Here is a 25,068-nt window from a genome sequence, read left to right as displayed (position 1 = left end):
AGGTTGTGACTTTTTCGATGAGTTGTGACTTTTTTGATAACTTGTGACTTTTTCAATAAGTTGTGAATTTTTTTAAAAATTGTGACTTTTCCAAAATGTTGTGACTTCTCGGAAAGGTCATGATTTTTTAGATAAGACACAAAAAAAATTGTTCATACTACCCTTTTTTGACTATAAATAGAGGGTCTTATTCTCATTTTTCAACCACATTTTTTTCTAATATTCTCTTCTTCTTCTTCTTGCATTTTAATTTTTTTTTGTGTGATTTATTGTCGTTGAGCGAGCTCAAAGTTTAGCAGAATATAAGGTACCACTATTCTGATGAAATAAGTCGTTCTATCCTAAGAGAGTTTATTCCATAACCTCGAGTACTTGAGGAAAATAATATAATTTTTATGATATAATAATTATTTTTTTGCTTAATATTTACATTAGTATGTAATGTTCCAATATATGAAGTTAACATGATGTAGTCTAAATTCATTTGATTTTGTTAACAATTTCTCTTGTGATGTAGATTTATGCTTTTGAATATCTTTTTTCAAAATTTAGAAATTGTGACGATTTGTTTTTTTATGCTCAAGACAAAAGAATGACTTTATTTATCAATGCTACTTATGTGATTTGGACTCTCAGGAAGTTTGCTTCAAAATAATTATTACTATATAAGCATTGCCCTTTTGTTTTACTTATTAATATTCTTAATATTTCAGTATTTTAGATGAAGAAAAGTTCATATGACTTGTAATAACGCCAGTTGAAGTTTGTATTAGTTTAATTTTTTTATTTATTTAATAGCTAATTTTATGAGATAAATATGTTTATTAATGCAAATATATATTAATTAGTTCACCTGCTTTCATACAGTCCTCTGGCAATGGTAAACACATACTTTACACCACTAATCAACATTGTTTCTTCCCCGTGAAACATTACTTATACAACCTATTGTTGGTTCACCTGCTCACATACAGTCCCCTGGCAATTTTAAACACATACTTTACATATATATGTTACTCGTAACCTTATTTTTACCGCACTTTACATCTTAATGATACCCTCTTTTATGCATCATATCCAATTCTAATCATGCAGATTTCGACCATTTACCGCCCTCATCAATGGTACTAATACATAATAACTCTTAGAATTAACATTGTCACTCTCATTTCCCAATGGTAGTCATCAAGCTCCAGCCCACATGACGACTGAAATTGAACTAGCAAAATGGAATGTACCGATAAACAAGCTACAAAAATAGTCTGTTAACTCGGTGATGAGAGTCTTAGTGATTTGAAAGGGTTCAATAATGCCTTACAAGAATTCAAGGCATGAAGGGACTTTCAGAACAATAATATTAGCTAACTAAGAGGTAATAACATTGACACTTTTACTTACCTTATTATTTTATCGTTCATGTTTATTGTACTTATACCCCCACCCCTGTTCACAAATACTAGGTACAAAAAATTCAAGCAACACTATTTAATAAACATATCGAAACATGGAAGGACTCCTTGAAATCAAATAAGAGTTACTACATTGCTAAAGGACGCTTAGATCGCGTCAACCCCAACTACTATTCCGTACATAAAGAAGTTGAATTGGCATTTACAAATAACACAATCATAAAGGCGACTGACATTGAGGTTTCAACACTATAGATTCTTTCTTGGCTTTGTATCATTGGATCATGTCGATAAATTACCTAATGGTGCTATTCTAGGTAACTGTCCACCCAAATAATTTGTGTTTAATTTCATGCTCTATTACGTAATCGCTATCACTAATTTACATTACCTATTCTAAGATTTGATTTGCATTTTAGTTTCAATGAATCCCCTCATTGAAAAAAGAATATAGCAAGAGACGTGAGATAGTTGTTACAAATGAGCAGTATGTTTTGAAGATGCCTAAACTACCATCAATATACATATATGGTGAAGTATTGACATTTCGGTTCTAACTGATAACCCATCATGGAACATACAACTGTTACTCTATGATAAGATTTTGTAGAAAATGACGGTGCTTTTCTAGAAAAGATGAAAGATGCTCTTGTAACACTAGGCACTTTTGAAATATCTACTATTTCCATGAGTAGCGTCTTGATCAATCCACAGTTTCAGAAATCCACGGACCTGGTACATTACATTAATCACACATATGTTCTGCAATGTTATTTAAACCTGATTGTTATGACTAATGTACATACTATACTTTAGCATTGTAGGCATGTTACTTTTAAAATTTCTATAACATGATACAATTATTATATTATCATTGTTGGGTAATTACATACTAAAATTCCTAAGTTCCCAAAACCTTTGCACCGAGCACATCTCACTCAAAATGGGTGATACAGTTAACTAATCTCATAAAAATACAGGCGTGAAATGGTAAAGGCCGAAAATAAAGATTTTATGATAACACCAAGTAAGGAAATGAGAATAGCCATAGAAGTTTTATTGGTATATAATATGGATGGATTGCTAGCTGATTCACAAGTACATACTATCATACTATCCTACACTTGTACTCTCTAAAAATAATAACCATTTTAATATCCAAAATATAATCACAAATATGGTATATTGGAGATGTGTAGGATTGTTTGTACAAGTTCAAAGCAACAATTGTAGACATACTGATTAAAGATGAGCCATGATATTCGTCTTGCAAAAAGTGCAGCAAAAAAGTGAAAGTTATAGAACATACTTTATCGTGTAACAATTGAAACATTGAGAATGTAGAATATGAAATAAGGTCAGACTCAATAAGAACTTGATTCTACATTTACTAATTAGAAAATAAATTAGCTTTAACCTTTAAATGACTACCCTTATTAAACAGATACTACTAACGACTTGAAGTGTGTGGTGGAACAACGTGTCCGAGTTATACTATTTGAACTGGCTAAATATTTACTAGGCTGCAGCGTGCAAGACTACATAGAATCAACCTCAATAAAGATATGAACTGTATTTATACCTAAACACCTTAACGCACAATGGACTCCGCCACATAAGTACGTTGTCTAATCCATCCTAACTTTTACAATTATCTTATTGTGATACTTCATAGCACAAAAGAGAAGAAAAGAATTACACAATTACATATACATAAAATTTGATGATTCTTTCAAATCTACACATTAGGTTAGTTTTGAAAGAAAATGTGCCCATTATGCTCTGAGAAAACTGGACCCCTCAAATGGCTTATGCAATGGGACATAGTTGATTTGTACAGGCTTTGACGAGAATGTCATACATGCAGAAAAAACAACAGGTCAATATGCTACGAACCAAATGTTTACTCCAACAATAAAACTACAACCACCCCCTTCCCCTTTTTAAACAGATACTGCTTACGACTTGAAGTGTGTGGTGGAGAACAACGTGCTCGAGTTATACTATTTGAAGAGGCTAAATATTTACTAGGCTGCAGCGTGCAAGACTACATAGAATCGACCTCAGTAAAGATATGATATGTATTTATACGTAAACATCTTAACGCCCAATGAACTCCGCCGCATAGGTATGTCTTCTAATCCATCCTAACTTTTACAGTTATCTTATTGTGATACTTCATAGCACAAAAGAGAAGAAACGAATTACACGATTACATATACATAATAATTGAAGATTCTTTTAGTCTTATATATTAGGTTTGTTTTGAAAGAAAATGTGCCCATCATGCTGCTGAGAAAATTGGACCCTCAAATGACTTATGCAATGAGACATGGTTGATTTGTAGAGGCTTTGACGAGAATGCCATACACGTAGAAAAAACAACAGGTCAATATGCCACAAACCAGGTATACCCCCCTTCCCCCCGCGAAAATGAAGGATACCCTTTCAAATTTATTCGGAAATAATTTCCAATACGTCTATGTTTTTGCAATGATGATAAATAAAGCTAAAGGTCAAATGGTATCAAATGTAGGAGTATACCTACCACAACATACTTTCTCACATGACAAACTATACGTTGCACTATCTAGAGAAATATCTATGCCAACAACAAAAGTACACGTCATGACAGAACAACCAGATTGATGTATCGGGACATACAAAAGAAATATTGTCTACAAGAAAGTATTAGGTGAGATTTGATTAATACCAAAATTGTAAGAAATCAAACAGGAAAAAACATACACCACACATGTAGCTAATGAAAATTATATTGGACAAATTCTTAGGTTTGGTGAAAGAGGAGACGATATGAAAAACACCAGACAGCTACCACATAAGACATTACTTTTGTGTATATAAAGTTATTCAAATACAGGGTACACTGAATTATTTCAATTATTAAAAGGGAACATACAGTTCATGACACGCCATAACTAAGAGGACAAACTGTTAATTCATGCACAATTACTTACTAACAAATTGCCTAATAACAATTTAATAATACGACGTTCGTCGCTACATGCCCAACAAGAAAGAAGGCAAATAGATTGGCCATTCACTTAGTATGATGTAGTGCAATATTAAATACATATAGATATGTTGAAAGCCTAAAATATACATAAAAGATAAAATATCTCGTGTATAGGAATTTCAAGACTTAACCTACACATGCAACGCACGTGCAGTATATATATATCATGTATAATAGATATAAATGTACTTAAAGAAATCATTCTAAAAAAAATCCTCTGATACATGCATCACTATTATTGTATGTAAGACGCATCTCAGATAAATAATTATATAAATTATCATATACATTAGAAGATAGACTTATAGATACATGTAATAAGAAAAGAAATACATTATTAACACAGAGACATAATAGGAAGGCGAAATTATCTAGTAGTACCTATATTTGATTAGAATTTTATACTGAACCCTTTTGCTCCATAAATTTTAACTACACATTTAAACTAGAACAAAATAGAAACTTTAGCCTCTTTTGATCATTGATCGGATTTATGTGACATTAATTTAACTGAGTTGAAAAAATATGTATTACACACACAAAATAAGAGTGAATTAATTAAAAAAGTTACAAAAAATTAAATAAAAAGTAAGAAAATTACCTACATAGAAGACAAAAGCCAAAAAAGAAAAGGTAAATCCCTTTCTTCTTGAATCCACCCACCCTTTTTGAAACTAGCAGGTCTCCCACATGCTATATCACTTATCCTTGTCATTATTAATTTACGTGACATTTTTTTTAAATTTTGAGATTCAAACATATTCATCTTTGATCGTAAATTTTTTACATATATCTTTTAAATATTTTTAATTGTCAATTATTCTGACTTATAATACTTACATAAATTACATTTCAAAAATTTGAAGATTTCATGTGTAAATTCTCAATCAAACTTAAATTGTTTCACTTTCCCTCATTTTCAAATGAATACTATGTATTTATCAAAAACCCAACAACAAAAATAATTAAAAACGAAGAAAATGAATAATTTCCCTCATTTTCAAATGAATACTATGTATTTATCAAAAACCCAACAACAAAAATAATTAAAAACGAAGAAAAAGAACTCCAAATTAAAAGTTAGATCGAAACGAGTATGCTTATTGAAGAAGGATTATTGTTTTTTTTTTTGGTGGAAAAGTGTACCTTATATATAATCAAAACATTACAGTAGTATTAGTAGCCATAGAGTTAGCTTCTCAAGTAGTTGTAGTATTAGCATCACTATTAATTACATCATTAGAGATAATATTCAGATTTCCAAGCATTGCTAGCTTGGTACAAGTAGATAGTGAAATTATTTTAGTAGTTGCTTCTCCATCCTTATCGGCTTGCAAAATAGGTCTGGCACCTACCAGGATATAGGATATGAGCATCATTATTTAATTCTAATAAGCTTCCTTCCTTTGCTAAAAAGTCTGCTAGCCTATTTCCTTGCTACTAATTCTTTCTTTTTTCTTTTCATAAGCATTTTTTTTTTAAAGAAAAAAAAAACAATTTTTCATCTCTCTTTTTAAATTGTAAATACAATTTTGAATTTTTTACTATTTTTTTTATCTTTCCTTCTTTCAAGTTCGGACTTTTCTTTCAATTTTAAGCCTTTTGGTGTCAAGTTTAATGTTAGGAGTAGCATTGTTTGAGTGCTTTCTTCTATAGATATTAGTAGAGAAACTTTCACATATAGCAAACAAAAAAATCATATTTGTATGCTATAGCAAAGTTTGCATAATTGCGCTCCATAGCAAACATATATATGTATAATTCGCTATACATATATACAAAAAGAAGCAATTGTATAATTCGTTGGCTCCTCTTCAGAATTGTATAATTTCGCTGGCAGGCCATTTGTATAAATTGTTGTTAGTCTCTCATTTGTATAAATTGTTGTTAGTCTCTCGTTTGTATAAAATCGTTGAACAAACATAAATTATACATTATACAAGCAATAAAACTGGGCAGGGGAATATTTTTATTGTATAATTATAAGTGTATAGGACGAATATATATGTATTTGCATGTGTATATACAATTTTCTCTCGCTTTATACAAACAGAAACGCAATTTATACACTTATGTGTATAAAGCGAGAGAGGCGAGCACAGAGAGAGTGAGCGAGAGAGGAGAGTGGCGAGCGAGAGTTTGAGAGAGAGAGGCGCTGGCAAACAGTTTGCTACAGGACACAATTAAATCAAAGTGTGATTATACCATTTAATTTGAATTAATAGTTTGCCATTATGTACAATTTTCCCATATTAGTACACCCTTCGTTTAAAAAAGAATGATTTAGTTTTTTTTTAGTATGTTCAAAAAGTATGACCCCTTTCCCTTTTTAGCAACACTTTAGTTTCAACTTTCCACGTGGCATGTTTAAGTCTACAAAATTAAAAGATATTTTGGTACATTTGACATAACTTTAATTTAGAATCACAAGATTAAAAAGTCTTCTTTCTTTTCTTAAACTCCATTCCAAATCAAACTAGGTCATTCTTTTTTCAACGGAGAAAGTATTATTTTTGATGAAATTGTAAGCTCAAATGGAGCTATTAATGGACTTGTTGGGGTTAGAGTTCTTGCGAACAAAGGTGACAATCATTTTTTTTAAAGTACTTATTTGTTAAATAAAATAAATATATAAAAAATATCATGTGTCCATTAAACTAATGAGATGAATGTGACGTGCTTTTTTATTTACGTGCATATGATGTGTCATTCATATCAGATTGAGTGAGGAACACATGCTGACAGAAGGGTTTAAAATTTTTATTTTGTTTGAATTTTAGTGTGTAATTGAAACTTTGTGAAGTAGAAGGGACCGATTTACAATTCGAGTCAAGTATAAGAACCCACGAAACTATTTCACCTAATAGAAATTAGAGAAAAAAATTCTTGAACTACACATTTTCTAAGCAAATTGTATAAACAATAGAAGCATAATAAAAAGTAGTAAAATTATATAGTAAATAACCAAATAGTCTCGAAAGAAATGTTAATAGCTAGAAGCGCACATGTCGTCCAAATAACCGTGTGCTTCTAGCCACTTATATATAGTAGTAAAATATTATATCTGTTGTGATTCTTACTTAATTTTATTACATTGTGTCGTTTAAATCTATCGTTAAATAGTAATAAAAAATTTCATTTTGTATATCGATTGATTGGTGTGATCTGATCATTATTTCAATATATTTTTCTCGGTTTGTCTTTGATTACTTATTATTTACTAACGATCTTATTTTATTCTTTATCTTACTTTTTCCTAACTAAGCTCTATTCTTGTAGATTTATTGTTTAAATTGTAGAAATATGACATTACGTAACAATGAAGAATAATATAATCTATTCAAACATTATATTCATTAAACTAATATAGTACAATGTGATACATTATGAAACAATACGTATCAAGTTCGAACAAAGTGTTAATGATATTGATTTTCACATGTGATTTCCGTTGTATCTTTTCGGCTTAAATCATACACAATCCCTTAAAGTTGTTCGCATATTTTACTTGAACACCTCAACTAAGCCTTATACCTATTGAATACTTCTAGTACTTCGAATTGATACCAATTGAGCATTTATTACTTAGGTGACATTTTGGGTGTGATTCACGAATAATAAACGCGTGAAAAAATTAAATTAGACTTTCTTAAAACTTAAAAATCTCTTTCTTCTTCAGTGGACTTGTTGCCATCACTTCTCCACTTTACCACTCACATCCGCCATTGTTGCCATAAACACCCTTCTTCTTCTTCCTCATTTTTTTCTCTTCCTTTACCAACATTATCAGTTTATTTTTTCAGATTTATTATTATCGCAGCCAATACATCCATTTCTTCCTCTTCTTTTAAGCAACAACTACCATCACCTCTAACATTAACATCGACACTTGATTGTGTTTTTTTTTCTTCAATGATGTGTTCCTTTTCTTCTTATTATTATTTCTACAGTCACTTCACTTCCTCTATCACCATTGAATCTATATTTGTCATTGTTGATTTAGAAAATTAGAAAAAAAAAGGAGAGTAGTGTTCTGATAGGTAGCAGGGAAGAACTTGGGTGGTTGGTAACAATGGTAACTATTAAAGTTTTTTTTTTTTTTTTTTTGAATCTAAACGATTTGCCATTGTTAATCTATGGTAAAGAAGAACAGAAAACAAAAAAGAGAAAGAGACGGTGGGGGGATGGTCATGGGTAGCAGGGGAAAGGTCTGGTGGGTGGGGGGAATTGTGCAGGGATTACAAAATTTTATTTTATTTTTTATTATTTAAAATATTTTTCTTCACTCATATTAAATTATATTTTTAACTATTTTTTTTTATCCAACTAACACATGTCATAATTTAATTCGTCATAGTGTCATGTCATAGCGAATGTATCTCACACACTTAATATTTTTGGCTGATTGTCCAAAAAATGTCAAATAGGTATCAATTCAAAGTACTAGAGGTGTTCAATAGATACAAGACTTAGTTGAGATGTCCAAGTGAAATATGCGAATAATTTTAAGGGACTGTGTATGACTTAAGGCTATCTTTTCAGCCACATAATCTCTACAGATGATTCTCCTTTGTTACTAAAATCACTCGCATGAAAATGAAAACAATCTCTTTGTGCAATTGGAATAGAGTAATGGAGAACTGGATTTTCATACTACTCCTTACTCTCTGCATATCTTTCTAACTCAAATTCCTCTTTAATCTTGTATTTTTCATCTCTGCTAACTCCAAATCTAAGAAGAAACTCCCACCGGAACCCTACATTTTTCCGGTGATCGGAAGCTAATTATGGTCCACCGCCAAATTAGAACCCACACTCCGTGTACTCAAGGCTAAGTATGGTCCTCTGATAACCCTCAATATTGGGTCTCGTCCTACCATATATATAGGTAGTCACTCTTTAACCTACCAAGCTTTAGTCCAGCAATGCTCTATTTTCTCCGATCGGCCAATGACTGAATCTAGTAACCAGCGCATCATCAGCTCCGCCCCTTACAGCCCAATATGACGTCTTCTCCATCGAAACTTGACTTCAGAAATACTCCATCATTCTCGCTTCAAGTCCTATTCCAAGGCCAGATCGTGGGTGTTGTGTATTCTCCTTCAACAGATCCGTCACGCCCAAGTCGATTCCATGAAGTTAATTGATCATTTTCAATATGCTATGTTCTGTCTTCTTGTGTTGATGTGTTTTGGGGATAAACTTGAGGAACTTCACATCAAGCAAATTGAAAATATGCAAAATAACTTGGTTCTGGGTTTCTGACGATACAAACATATACTAAAATTCTTTCCCAGAGTTGGAAAAATAATATTTAGAAATCGCTGGAAGGAACTCATTGAACTACAACGAGAGCAAAGGAATATCATCATTCCTTTGATTGAAGCTCGACGCAGAGCCAAAGAAGAAAAGACCGAGCACGGTGATGAGTTAGTAGTGGCTTATGTGGATACGCTGTTGAATTTGGAATTGCCAAAGGAAAAAAGGAACCTCAATGTTGAAGAAATTGTAGTCCACTGCAGCGAATTCCTAAGCGTTGGAGCTGATACGGGGTCCACTACTATTGATGCAAGAACGGATTCAGAAGCTTAGGCAAAGTGTGTACTGTGCGCTGGAAGGGTTGCACCTAGCCGTTAAGTTTGTTAGGTTTTATTTAAGAAGAGTAGTTTCATATTGTTCAGATTAGTTCAATAGGTTTTTTAAAGTTGTTTCTATTATTATCAAAATTGCCCGATATGTTTGAGGATTGGATACTTTATGTCCAATTGCTGGGGACTTATGTTTTGTACTGTCCAGCAGGAATGCTTGGGCGATTTAAGTATTGTATTTGTCTTTGTTGAAGTTTATGCAGAGAATTGTTTAGCTAAATAAAGCATAGCTTGTTTCTTACTCTTTTCCTTTACCTTTCTTTTCATTCTTTTCTAAGCTTCTCACTCTTTCATTACTATTTTATTACTTTTCAATGTTGTCCTTAGCTTAATTATATCAGCCTTACAGTGGATTATGGCCAACTTGGTAAAAAACCCTTCCTTTCAGGAAAAACTATACCGAGAAAATGCGAGTGTAGTGGGAGAAAAACAGAGCAAGTTGACAGATGAAGAGGCGGTGAAGGAGGAAGATTTGCAGAAAATACCATACTTGAAAGCAATGATATTAGAAGGTCTTAGGCGTAACCCACCCGATCACTTTGTGCTTCCACACACAGCAACAGAGGAAGTTCAACTGAACGACTACGTCATTCTAAAGGATACCACCATCAATTTCATGGTTGGGGAGATGGGTTTAGACCCAAATGTATGGGAGGATCCAATGGAGTTTAGGACAGAGAGGTTCTTAGTGGAAGAATCAGATAAGGGAGTTGATTTCGATATAACAGGAAGTAAAGATAACAAGATGATGTCATTCGGGGTAGGGAGGAGAATATGTCCTGCCTTTGCATTGGCTATGCTTCATTGGAATACTTTGTCGCTAATTTGATTTGGCATTTTCAATGGAATCATGTGGAAGGAGATGATGTTGATCTCTCGGAGAAGCAAGAATTCACCACTATGATGAAGAATCCACTACGAGCTCGTATCCACTACAAGAATCCTTTAGAATGACGTAGTCGTTCAGTTGAACTTCCTCCGTCACTGTGTGTGGCAGCACAAAGTGACCAGGTGGGTTCCACCTAAGACCTTCTAATATCACTGCTTTCAAGTAAGGCATTTTCTGCAAATCTTCCTCCTCCACCACTTCTTCATCTGTCAACTTGCTCTGTTTTTCTGCAACTACTATGGAAATTTCTCGATATAGTTTTTCTTGAATGGATGGGTTTTTGACCAAGTTGGCCATAATCCACTGTAAGGCAGTGGACGTCGTATCAGTTCCAACGCTTAAGAATTCATGGAAAAGGGCAACAATTTCTCCATGATTGAGGTTCCTGTTTTCCACTAGCAACTCCAATTTCAACAGTGTATCCACATAAGCCATCACAAATTCATCATTGTGCTCGGTCTTTTGTTCTTTGTCCATGTGTCGTGCTTTTATCAATGGAATGAAGATATTCACTTGTCGTAGTTGAATGATTTCCTTCCAGTGATTTCGAAAAATGATTTTCCCAACTCCAGGAAAGAAATTAAGTATATAGAATCGTCGATAACCAGGAGAACCTTGCGTTGTATATTTTCAATTTGTTTGATTTGAGATTCCTCAAGATTATCCCCAAAACACATTAATACAAGAAGACAGAACATAGCATACTAAAAATGATCAATAAACCTCACAGAATCGACTTGTGCGTGACGGAGGTGTTGAAGGAGGATACCCAGTACCCACGATCTTGCCCTGGAATAGGACTTGACGTGAGAAGGATTGAGTATTTCTGAAGTCAAGTTTCAACGAAGAAGACACCATAAAGGGCAGTAAGGGGCGGAGCTGATGCTGCGCTGGTTACTATTGTGGATAACAATGGTGGGCACAACCCTTGGCCGGACAGAGAAAACAAAGACTTGTTGGACTAAAGCTTAGTAGGCTAAGGAGTGGCTAGCTACGTATATGGTGGGATGAGACCCAATATTGAGGGTGATGAGAGAACTATACTTAACCTTGAGGTCACGGAGTATGGCTTCCAAGTTGTTGAACATCCTTCCCGCCCATAATAAGCTGCCGATCACCGAAAAACTGTAGGATCCCGACGGGAGTTTCTTCTTGGAATTGGGGGATATGATACTAATATTAAAATGGATTTCCGCACGAAAATGCTACACAGAGTAACAATGATGATAAACTAGATTTCCATTACTATATATTTTTTCTTCTTCTTCCAAATTCCAATCAAGCTGAAATTTCTATCAAGAAGCGATGAGCTTTTTCACCTTTTCCATTTTCAATGTTCATGTATGTGTGTTTATAGAGCAACAAAGGAAAAGACGCAACGAAATTGAATTATTACGATTTATTATCAAAATTATTCATAGGTAGAGTAGAGTTTGATCAAAGGTAAATTCAACTCATCACATGATTAATTTGAGTTCTTTGAATTTTACGTTTATCATATGTATTTTTATTTGTGATTTGCACCGTCATTTAAGTGAAAATATGTAAGCAAAATCAGTAGTCCATCGGATACATCGGACAAAAGGGTCAGGGGAACCACGACAGAAGGAAAAAAATAACGTGAAAGGATATACGATGAAGATTCTGTTAATCCCATCCTTTACGCTTACTCTGCTTCCATAAGAATGCCAGGAAGATTTAACAACTAAGAGGTAGATTGAACGGGAGGCCCTCCAATCCAAGAATGTGAGTACATCTCTAATAGGTCCGTAAGGGTTGAATAAAAAGATTTAAAATGGCTAAAATCGAATTAAATAGTTCATATGGACATCGGTCTACTGGATACTAATTACTAACAATTTTGTTTGGGTGGTTGTTATATATTATTTCAAAATATTGTCACAACCCGATTTCTCGAGTCATGATGACACCTACTATAACCCACCAGTAGGTAAGCCAACCCGTAACCCGGAATAACAAGTAATGATCTGAGGGTAGAAACTAAACAAGAGTAGACAAAATTTAAGATAACAATATAATCAAACAGAAGCAAACCAAAACATATATACAAATAAAGATTCCTCCCAGAACCTGGAAGTCACTAGTACAGAGCTAGTAACAAAACGAGTACAAGTCCCAAAAGTGGACTACAGAGACTCGACTGTCTTGAAAGGCAAAAGACAAGTCTATATATACAGATAGAGACTGAAATAGTACAAAACGCCGTGTGCTCACCCCCGTCTCTAGATCAGTTTTCTCCAAGCTCGATCAACGCTGGCTTCTGGTGCTCGGACCTACATCACGAAAACAGATGCATAGCGTAGCATGAGTACCAAAACAATAGGTACCTAGTAGGCATCATAGGCCGACTGAGCTTGAAGAGTAAAGGCAATATGAAAAGAAGGAAAAACACAAACAGAGGTCAAGAGCGGAAGTCCAAGTAAATAATGGAATGCACACGAGTGTAGAAAGAACTAACTAAAGTAATCTATAAGCTAACTACACCTAACTGGACCCCCATAAGCCCACAAGGTACACTCGTGCTCAAGTTTAAATAAAAACCCGAACAGACCCCCATAAGCCCGACGAGTACACGGAATAACTATAACTAAGGAGAATAGAACACCAAGACCGGAGAATATCGAACCAGAACCTCAAAACCAATTAGTAGAAGCTAACAGTACAAAGGCTGGACCTCGAACCAGATGCTCACCAGAAGTACCCAAGTAACCAATCACAAGTATCAAGTAATTGAGGCCGGACCTCTAACCGAATGATCTAAATAAGTATTCGGGTGATCGAGGACGGACCTTGAACCAGATGCTTTTCGAAAATATCAATGAGGTCGAGGCCGGAGCTCGAATCCGGATGCCCAACAAAGGTGCCAATGTAGCTGCTGAAAGAGTCCCAATGGATCCATGATCATAAATGCCCGTGGAACGCCGTCCACACTTAGCCAATCAATGTAAGTCCTTGGAACCGAATCGAAAACCAACTACAAATCGTGATGCGGAACCGAGTGTTGTCGACATAACTCGTGAAGCCGTAACATCAGAGAGATAAAAATAACTATCGTCGGAGAAAGCGTATCGCCTAGCTAAGGCCCAAACTATCAGACTCAAGTCTGCTACACCAGTCTACAGGGATCTAAGCCGGTCAAGCGACGTCGGGGTAAAACTAACGCCTATCAGTTCTGAATCACACATTTATAAGACAATCCCTAGTCAAACCTAAACTAAGCCCAACATGCTTGAATAAATAGTAATCAAGCATACATGTACTCCACATAGCAAAGAGGGTCAATTAATAACACATAGCATGCTCACAGTTACCCGATAATTCCTGAAATAGGCCGAAAACATGATTTCTAAACACCTATGCATGATTCAATAACTACCCTATCCAAATCCCAACTAATCAACATGCATTCACATGCTCGAGCTCAATCTAAGAGAGGGTGGCCGTAGCCTACCTGTAGGCTAATCATGTGTGCTCCAAAATCACTTCTTCGGAGCTTTCCCTTTCCGAACGGTCTCAAAACGCTGCCACGCTATCAATAATTGAGTCACAACGTTATTATGGTCGTTTAGACACTAAAATTGCAAGAAATGGAGACAGACCAATTTCAGGATCAAAATAAAGAAAGTGGGACCCGCGCTGGAAATTCTAAAATTAATCCCAAAAATATGTCCTAAACACCTCCCCGAACTTGTGTTCCAAATTGGAACACAATTCGGAGCTCGAAACAGTCCTAACACGAACATGCAACGAAAAACTCAAAGTTATACTAAAAAGGATAACAATGGCAGCAGCTATTTACAAGAAATTATCAAAAACGAGGGTCCAACTGCTGAATCACCAAATTCGGACCTAAAATGGCCGAGAAATCATCTTCCAAAATTTCCCAAAACTTGAGCTCGAAAATGAGCTATGGCAGCAGCTAAATAATAATTCTTACCTCAAACGAAGCTTCAAATATGAATTACAACCACACCAACGGGTTCTCCTCGAAAAACCACTCAAGATAGCCCCAAGAATCACTAGAATCGGATTTGAAATGAGAGAGTTATGAAGCATTGAAGTTGAGAAATGAGGCTGAAATGGGGGATTTTAAAATGCGAAACTGGTCGCTAAAAAGCCCAAAATCTGGTCGCTAAAAGGGCTGCACCAGATTTCTGCTTTTGCAATTTTTTTAAAGTCTCCGACGGGGTGCTCGGATTCGTTTAGAACCCGATAAAAATAAAATATATATGCTACCCTACTAAATTTGACATTTTGGACTCAATGGCGCAATTGGAATTTCCATCAGAGGTCATCTCTAATAAAAGTGGGTCCCACTTCCAAAGGACATTTTTAACCAAAATCCACCGAGGGGCTCGGAATGAGTCCGGAGGCCTTGGGAGTCGAACGAAAGGTTGTTCTAGACCAAACTCGACATTCCGGGGCTAACCGCGCTGACAGAATTTTCATCCAAGCGTGTTTTCAATAATGTTGACCAAAGTCAACCTTAGGCCAAATTTCAAAGGCTAAAACGCCTAATGGTCCAAACTCGCACTGAAGGCCTCGATACTCGTGTCAACCATGCTACCAGCCTAATTTGGCCATTTCGAAGCTAATGGAACCGTCAGAATTCCATTCTGAGGTTGTTTACATGACATTTTGACTAAAGTCAACTATTCAAGCTTCAAGGTCTCTAAAACACAAAAAGCTGCACAAAATTCAAACGAACGACCAGGCGACCGAACAGTCAGTAACAACAAGTCATAAATGACTTGGGGTTTCTATAGGAATGCTCTAAACGACGGAAAGAAGGCGGGTACACAGAAATGACCTGAATGGTCATTACAATATCCACTACTAAAAGAACTTTCGTCCGCGAAAGTAAGGATAAAGTTATACCTGAGGGCTCAAATAAGCTGGGGAACTGCTCCCGCATCTCCTGCTCGATCTCCCAGGTAGCCTCCTCAACTGGACGGTGCCTCCAACGGATCTTAACAACATGAATGGCTCTCGACCGCAACTGTCTGACATCTCTGGCTAGAATGGCAACCGGCTCCTCTATAAATGTCAAACGATCATCCAACTTAACGGAATCATACTGGAGCACATTGGACTCATCTGGAACATACCGGTGCAACATCAAAACATGGAACACTGGGTGGACAACCGATAGTGTTGGAGGTAAAGCTAACTTATAGGCAACCTCGCCAACTGCTCTCAAAATCTCAAAAGGGCCTATATACCTGGGGCTAAGCTTTCCCCGCCTCCCAAATCTCATCACGCCCTTAATGGGCAATACTTGGAGAAATACCCGGTCACCAACTGCAAACCTCAACAACCGACGCTTATGATCCGCGTAACTCTGATGTCTACTCTGAGCCGTCCTGAACCTATCCTGAATCACCCTCACCTGATCCAAGGCCTCCTGAGGCAAATTTGTACCACGCGGCCTAGCTCTGTAGACTCAAACCAACCAACTGGAGAGCGACAACGCCAACCATATAAGGCCTCGAATGGGGCCATCTGAATACTAGAGTGGTAGATGTTATTGTACGCAAACAACACCAAAGGCAGGAACTGGTCCCACTAACCTCCAAAATCCATCACACAGGCCCGCAACAAATCCTCAAGGACCTGAATAGTATGCTTTGACTGGTCATCCATAGGTGGGTGAAATGTTATGCTAAGGTGGACACGAGTGCCCAACTCATCCTGGAAATCCCTCCAAAAGCTGAAAGTGAACTGTAAACCCCGGGTTGAAATGATAGAAACAGGCACGCCATGAAGACGAACCACCTCCCTAATATAGATACAAGCCAACCTCTCGGCACTAAAGGTAGTATGAACCGGAAGGAAGTGTGCTGACTTGGTCAATCGATCCACGATAACCCAAATGCTGTCAACACCTCCAGAAGTCCGAGGCAACCCCACAATGAAATCTATAGTGATACGCTCCCACTTCCACTCCGAAATAGGTAATCTCTGGAACTCGTCACCAGGCCTCAAATGTTCGGCATTTACCTACTGGCAACACAAACAACGGGATACGCAGTCGGCAATATCTCACATCATACCGCTCCACCAATAATGTTGCCTCAAATTACAATACATCTTAGATGTGCTCGGATGGATAGAATATCTGGAATCATGGGCCTCGCTCAGGATTAGCTGAATCAAACCCCCAGCTCTTGGAACACACAACCGGCCATCGAATCTCAAAACCCCATCTGAATCTAAGGTAGCCTGTCTAGCATCACCTGCCAACACCCTATCTCTGAGTGCCACCAAAGACTCATCCTCGAACTGACGACTACGGATACGATCTAGAAAAGATGATTGAACTCCCACATAGGCTAACACCCGTCTGGAATCTGAAATATCAAGTCTGATCATCCGATTAGCTAAGCATTGGATGTCCAAAGCCAACGGTCGCTCTGAAACAGAAAGGAAGGCTAGACTACCCATACTCCCCGCCTTCCGGCTCAAGGCGTCCGGTACTACATTCGTCTTGCCCGGATGGTAGAGAATAGAAAGGTCATAGTCCTTCAGGAGCTTAATCCAACGGTGTTACCTCGAATTAAGGTCCATCTGGCTCATAAGGTACTGGAGACTCCGGTGATCAGTGTAGATCTCACAACGAAACCCATATAGATAGTGCCTCCAAATCTTAAGCGCGAAAACTACCGTCGCTAACTCCAAGTCATAGGTGGGGTAGTTGCGCTCATGCTGCTTAAGCTGCCTCAACGCGTAAGCTATAACCCGACCTCGCTGCATCAATACACAACCCAAACCAACATCGGATGCGTCACAATATACCGTGAAGCCCTCGCCCTCAACTGGGAGAGTCAATATATGAGTGGTAGTAAGCAACTCCTTGAGCTTCCGAAAGCTCATCTCACACTCCTCTGACCACACGAAGGGAACATCCTGGCGAGTCAACCGAGTCAAAGGGGCTCCAATAGTAGAAAAGCTCTCAACAAAGCGTCTATAGTAACTCGCTAACCCGACAAAGCTACGAACCTTAGTAACATCTATCTGTTTTCAATGGTTAGTAATGGATCCGGCTCCCTTCCATTACCTCTTTTCTCCATTTCATCAAGTGCATGTCTAGATGAGAGACATGTGTCTGATTTAAAGTTTAAATGTCAAGATTATATTATATTAACAAATATCATAGCCATAGTTAAGTAAACTAATTTTAGAAACTACTCTCCAAATTTGGTTAGAATTACAATATATTTTAGACAAAATTTGATATTTATTAATATCTTTAATTTCATCTTATATTTTTTATTAAATTATTAAAATTGTAGAACATGAAATGTTAAAATTTAATGTAATAAATAATAATCTTCAAAAACATTTGCATTTTAAAAAACGTTTTCTTTTATTTCACAAAAAAAAAAAAGATAAAAGATTTTTTTTCAAAAATAAAATATTTTTCCCTTTCTAACACAATAGCCACATTTTCTCCTAGGATTCATTTTTGGTATTTCACATTTTTATTTCGTGTTCTTTTATTTTATGGTTTTTTTTAACATTGATATTTCTTCACCCTTTTGTTTTGTTTCTTAACATAGTATAATATTTCAAGAACAAAGTTTACTGGTACAAAATATTGTTTATTTGATTCTCACCTTAAATATCATATAATTTAATATTTAAAAATAAAAATATAAGATGAAATTAATGATATTAATAAATATCAAATTTTGTATGGGATATATTGTAATTCTTACCAAATTTAGAGAGTAGTTTTCTAAAATTAGTTGAGCTAACTATGGTTATGATATTTGTTAATATAATATAATTTTGACCTTTAAACTTTAAATAAGACACATGTCTCTAATCTAGATGTGCACTTGATGAAATGAAGGGAAGGGGTAATGGATGGGAATCGGATCCGTTAGTAATCATTTAACTGGACTATCTCATCCCTTAAACTATGGTTACCACAAATAAGGAAACAATTTAATAGATAATTAATGGGTTTAACCGTGGTTTAGAGGGGTATTTCAGTTAAATGATTACTGACCATTAAACATGAAAATGAACAGATGTAATTAGATTAGCATAGCATTAGACGAATCGAATACTAGTTATACGGGAGAGTGGAGAGGAGCGTCTTCCCTAATATACAACAACGTCAAATTAATCAACTCTTTGAACGTAAGTGAAAACAAGTAGAATTAAAAGAAAAACTCCATTAACAAGGAGCTAACATTGAAGGAGAGAAACTCTCATTGTTTGAGTTTAAAGACTAAGTAATACATCAGTGTAAGACTAGTATTTATAGCTCATTCCTATTACATTGAGTAACTAACTTCTGGAACCTACTAACAGAGAGTTAGTTATAACTAACTTTTGGAAAAGACTAATCTGCCCTTCATTAATCCTAACAGCTTCAACTTGTACTCTTTTTGCTTCATCATCAGCTCATATCTCAACACTCCCCTTCAAGCTAGGAGGTGAAAATATATTCAACACACCTAGCTTGGATACTAGATGCTCATGTTGTATCCTAGACAATCCTTTTGTCAAAATGTATGTTGGTTGCTCTTGTGTAGGTAGATAGTCTATTTTGATCAAGCCTTGTTGTAATCTTTCTCTTATGAAATAGCAGTCTATTTCTATGTGCTTTGTCCTCTCATGATACACTGGATTTGCAGCAATTTGTATGGCAGCTTTACTGTCACTATATACTTGCACTGGTAGCTTAACATCAGCTCCTACCTCTTTCAACATTCCAAGTAACCACACTAACTCTAAAACTGCAGATGTTAGCCTCCTGTATTCAGCTTCAGCTTCAGCTAAGCTTTTGGACACTGTGGTCTGCTTCTTTGCTTTCCATGACACTAATGACTTGCTTATCTTAACCATGTACCCTGTAACTGGTCTTCTAGTAAGTGGACATGAAGCCTAATCAGCATCACAAAATGCAATGACTAGTTCATCTGAGGAACTAGCCAGCAATAGACCTTGACCAGGTTCCTTTTTTAAGTATCTCACCACTCTCAATGCAGCATCCATATGTGACTTCTTTGGTTGCTGTAGAAATTGACTCAAAGTCTGTGTGCTAAATGATATGTATGGCCTTGTCATGTTAAGATACAACAGCTTCTCAATTAGTTTCTGGTATATTGTCTGATCTGCCAATGGATCCTCATAATTATCTCTCAGTTTTACCTGCTCATCATACTGTCTTGATGTTAACTTAACATTGACATTAATAGGGGTTCCTGCAGGCTTGGCTGCTGTCATACCAACCTCAGTTATAAGCTCCAGAGCATACTTCATTTGATGCATCAGTATACCATCTGCTGATATACTAAACTCAATACCTAGGAAATACTTTAGTTCACCTAGGTCCTTCATCTTGAAATCCTTTTGTAGTGCCTGTTTAGTGTCTTCTATTAATTCAAGACTGCTGCCAGTAATTAATATATCATCCACATAGACTAGCACAATACAAATTCCAGCTTCTGACTTGTTGATGAACAATGAGTAATCATATTGGCTTTGTTTGAATTTAAGGGCAACAAGAGCTTCAGTCAGCTTGTGATTCGACTGTCTTGGAGCTTGCTTGATCCCATACAGTGACTTTGTTAGTCTACACACCTTCTCCTCTTGACTGACAAAACCTTAAGAAAGCTGCATATATATTTCATCCTCTAGATCACCCTGCAAGAAAGCATAAAAAACATCCATCTAATGAATGTGCCAGTGCCTGGAAGATGCAAGAGAAACAATAGATCTCACAGTCACCATCTTAACAACTAATGAGAATGTTTCTTTGTAATCAATACCCTCTTGTTGGCTATACCCCTTAGTTACCAACCTGGCTTTAAACCTCTCAACTTCCCCTGTAGATTTGTACTTAATCTTATATATCCACCTGCAGCCTATATGTTTCTTTCCTCGGGGTAAATCTATGATCTCCCAAGTGTTGTTGTCTTCTAAGGCTTGAATCTCAGTTTTCATAGCATCAACCCATCTAGGATCCTTGACTGCATCTGAGTAGGTACAAGGTTCTTTCAGAGAGGAGGTAGCTGCTATATAACATTGATAGGCAGGGGAGAGATGACTATAGCTCATGTAGTTGCATAAGGGATACTTCACATCCTTATTTATGTTGAGAGAGACAAAATCCTTCATCCATAGAGGTTTGTGTGTAGTTCTTGAGGACCTTCTAGTATCAGCTGGTACAACCTGCACAAGAACCTCTTGGACTGTTTCCTCAATGATGTTAGTAGCCTGAGAAGTGTTCAAGGGATCAGGCACCTCTAAATCATGTTTTGAACAAGGGGAAGCTGATGTAACTGTACTTTTAGTACAAGTAGTTGTAACATGAGCCTGATGAGAAGGGTCTTGAATAATGAAATCTGAAGCCTGCAAATTGTCTACAAATACTGGTTGGCTATCAGTGATATTTGTTTGGGAAAAAGGGAACATATCTTCCCTAAATATGACAATGTTACTGACAAAGAATGATCTAGTATTAATGTCAAATAGAATGTACCCCTTCTGTATTTCTAAATATCCCATATGAACTGTAGTTTTAGACCTGGGCATCAGCTTATCATGTACAAGAAGAACCTTTGCAAAACATAAGCAACCAATAGTTCTGAAGTGTGATAATTCTGGTTTCCTACCATATAGCTTCTCATAGGGAGTTTGAAATTTAAGCACACTGCTAGGTAATCTATTAATAATATGATATGCAACTAGCACACAATGTCCCCAGTACTGTAAGGGAATTTTTGCCTGAAATCTTAAGGCCCTTGTAACCTCAAGTAGGTGTCTGTGCTTTGTTTCAGCCACTCCATTCTGCTGAGGAGTGTAGGGACATGATCTCTGATGAATAACTCCCATCTCTTTAAACATAGTCTCACACACATAATTCACAAACTCAGTACCATTATCAGTCCTTATCACTTTGATAGTTTTAGCAAACTAATTCTTAACAAATCTTAGAAACAGTTGTATAGCCATGCTCACATCATATTTATGCTTTAGCAGAAAAATCCAGGTCATCCTTGAGAAGTCATCAACTATTGTAAGAAAGTATTTATTTCCATCAAAAGTAGTTGTGCTATAAGGACCCCAGAGGTTAACATGAATCAAATCAAAGTTGTTCGAACTTTTTATGCTACTAGAAGGAAAAGTAAGTCTTGTTTGTTCAACGTAAAGACAGACTAGGCACTTAGACACTCTACATATACTTTGATTATTCATATCAAACATCCTAGCAAGAACTCCTGAGGACACATGTCCGAGTCTTTGATGCCACAGCTCCATCTCTGAGGCAATTTGAGCAACTGACAGTGCAGTATCCTTTTTATCACTGTACAAACATCCCCCTTTTTCACCAAAAAGTTTTTGAGTATACAGACATCCTTCTTCTTCACCAATCTCCTTCACCTTTCTACTGTAAAGTTCCTGGAAAACACAACAATTTGGAAAAAAAATGACTGAGCACCCAAGTTCCTTTGTTAGTTTACTCACTGACATCAGGCTATACTTGAATTCAGGTAGATAGAAGACATTGGAAATGATACTTCTATCTGATAAAGCACACGAACCAACATGAGTCACATGTGTAGTGTTTCCATTAGGCAAATACACACTCTTAGGAACCTCTAACCTGATCACAAACCCTTTGATAAACATATCCAACTGAGACACCATGTGGTTTGTTGCACCAGTATCAACAATCCACACTTTACTATTTTCAGAAACAAAGAAAGTTTTACCTGCAGTGTGAGCAGCATGTGCAGGATAACAGTCTGAAGAAATAGATTCATTCTTGCTCTTGAAACCTGTGAGGATATGATCAAATTGTTCCTTTGTAAAAGTGCAGCCCTGAAGAAGCTGTTTGACCTTCATCTCAGCTTGACTCATTGTTCTAGGCCCTTTGGAATTTTCTATCACTTCATCAGTAACCTGAGTAGTATCAGATTTCCTTCCCTTTCCTGGAACAGAAACATTAGTATTCATACCATATGATAAGTGAGCTAGCTGATGGTGTGAGTCTGAGGAAGTCCCTTGTACCTTCCTTTTAGACTTGAAGTCTGGTGGATATCCCACAATCTTATAACAAAATTCTTTGTTGTGACCCTTACAATGACAGAAGTCACATATCAAAATGGAATTCTTTTTGAATTTTTGACTTGGTCCTAAAGAAGTACCAGTTTTAAAAAACATAGCTAGAGAGTCTTTTCCAACTGAGTTTAATCCCATGCTGTTAGTGACTGAAACCACAGCCTTTTGGCACTCATCCCCCACTATCATAGCATATACATGGTTAGTAGTGGGTAAGGGATTCATCATCAATATTTGGCTCCTAGCCTGATGATAAGACTCATTTAACCCCATCAAAAATTGATATAATCTCTGCCTATTCAAATAAGCAACAAATCCTTTAGACTTGTCACAGTTACAGCATGGAGAAGGAACTAAAGCTTCAAACTCATCCCATAGTGTTTTGAGTTTTGTGTAGTACACATAAACAAAATCAGTACCCTGATGTAATAAGGCAATGTCTTTATGTAGACTGTAGGTTCTAGATCCATCTACCATGTTAAATCACTCTTTTAAATCATTCCAAACTTGAAAAGCACTAGATGCAAAAGTAATACCACTAAGCAGACTTTTTGATACTGAATTCATCAACCACGAAAGTACAATTGCATTAACCCTTTCCCATTGTCCCCACAATTCTTCACCAAACATCTTTTTCATACAGGATCCATCTATTAGCCCTACCTTGTTCCTTCTTAATAGTGCTAGAGCAATGGAACGATTCCATAGGGTATAATTCTCAACACCAATCAATTGAAAGGAAATAATTCTAACTCCACTAATATCAGCAGGACTAAGGAAGAGAGGATGATTGTAATCAATACCTTGTCCAGACAAATATGCAACATGAAGTGGTGTTGATATACTTTCATTCTGGCCATTGTTGAGTGTTTGATCTAGATCTACAGCTGCTCTGTTCGTTCCTATTTCTCTTAAGCTCCAATCAATCAACAGTCGCGGAAGCAAATGACAAACAACACAATTTGATTAACAGATCCTAGCTTAGATATGCAATTCTACTGAAAAACTGATGAATTGGTAGCTTAGATCTGTAATTCTACTGAAAGACTGATGAATTTGTGAATCGAATACTCAATTCTTTGATCCAAACACTAACCACCTTCCACAGAGATTGCTATGGATGGCTCTGATACCATGAACGTAAGTGAAAACAAGCAGAATTAACAGAAAAACTCCATTAACAAGGAGCTAACATTGAAGGAGAGAAACTCTCATTGTTTGAGTTCAAAACTAAGTAATACATCAGTGTAAGACTAGTATTTATAGCTCATTCCTATTACATTGAGTAACTAACTTCTAGAACCTACTAATAGAGAGTTACTTATAACTAACTTTTGGAAAAGACTAATATGCCCTTTATTAATCCTAACAGCTTCAACTTGTACTCTTCTTGCTTCATCATCAGCTCATATCTCAACACTCTTTGCATCAATAGATTTAACAATAACAATACAAATTTCATACGTAACAACAATTCAAACAAGCTTATATTGCAACAAGGCATTAACCATCATTTTCCCTCTTAACTTCCAGTGGGAAGGAAGTCCATCAACAGAGAAGTAGGCAAATAAAATGAAGCAATTACCAAATTCAAACAGAGTTAACTCTGGGGAAAATACGAGCTCGTAATGGATTTTTCATCACACTGGTGAATTCTACCTTCTCCGAGAGTTCACCATCGTCTCCTTCGACAGAATCCCATTGAAATTGCCAAACCAAATTAGCCACAAAGTATTCCAAGTGAAGCATAGCCACCGCATAGGCAGGACACATTCTCCTCCCTGCACCGAATGACATCATCTTGATCTCTCTACTCCCTGTTATATCAAAATCAGTTCCCTTATCTGATCCTTCAACTAAGAACCTCTCTGGCTTAAACTCCATCAAATCCTCCCATACATTTGGGCCAATCCCATGTCCGCAACCATGAAATTGATGGTGGCATTCCTTGGAACGGTGTAGCCGTTTAGTTCTACTTCCTCC

The 25,068-nt window shown here is 36.3% G+C and overlaps 4 pseudogenes; 2 read left to right on the top strand and 2 right to left on the bottom strand.

The window, feature by feature from the left end:
- Positions 1-8,928: 8,928 nt before the first annotated feature.
- LOC102579424 (cytochrome P450 89A2-like) lies at positions 8,929-10,234 on the top strand (annotated as a pseudogene).
- A 208-nt stretch (positions 10,235-10,442) lies between these two features.
- On the top strand, positions 10,443-11,033 carry LOC102578205 (cytochrome P450 89A2-like; annotated as a pseudogene).
- A 1-nt stretch (position 11,034) lies between these two features.
- Positions 11,035-12,226, bottom strand: LOC102606199 (cytochrome P450 89A2-like; annotated as a pseudogene).
- Positions 12,227-24,347: 12,121 nt separating this feature from the next.
- LOC102605862 (cytochrome P450 89A9-like) overlaps positions 24,348-25,068 on the bottom strand; it is a 1,642-nt pseudogene continuing 921 nt past the window's right edge.

This window comes from Solanum tuberosum, unplaced genomic scaffold, assembly GCF_000226075.1.
Source record: "Solanum tuberosum cultivar DM 1-3 516 R44 unplaced genomic scaffold, SolTub_3.0 scf00093, whole genome shotgun sequence".
NCBI lineage: Eukaryota > Viridiplantae > Streptophyta > Magnoliopsida > Solanales > Solanaceae > Solanum > Solanum tuberosum.
Note: the sequence above shows the minus strand (reverse complement) of the source record. Positions and strands in the feature narration are given on the sequence as shown.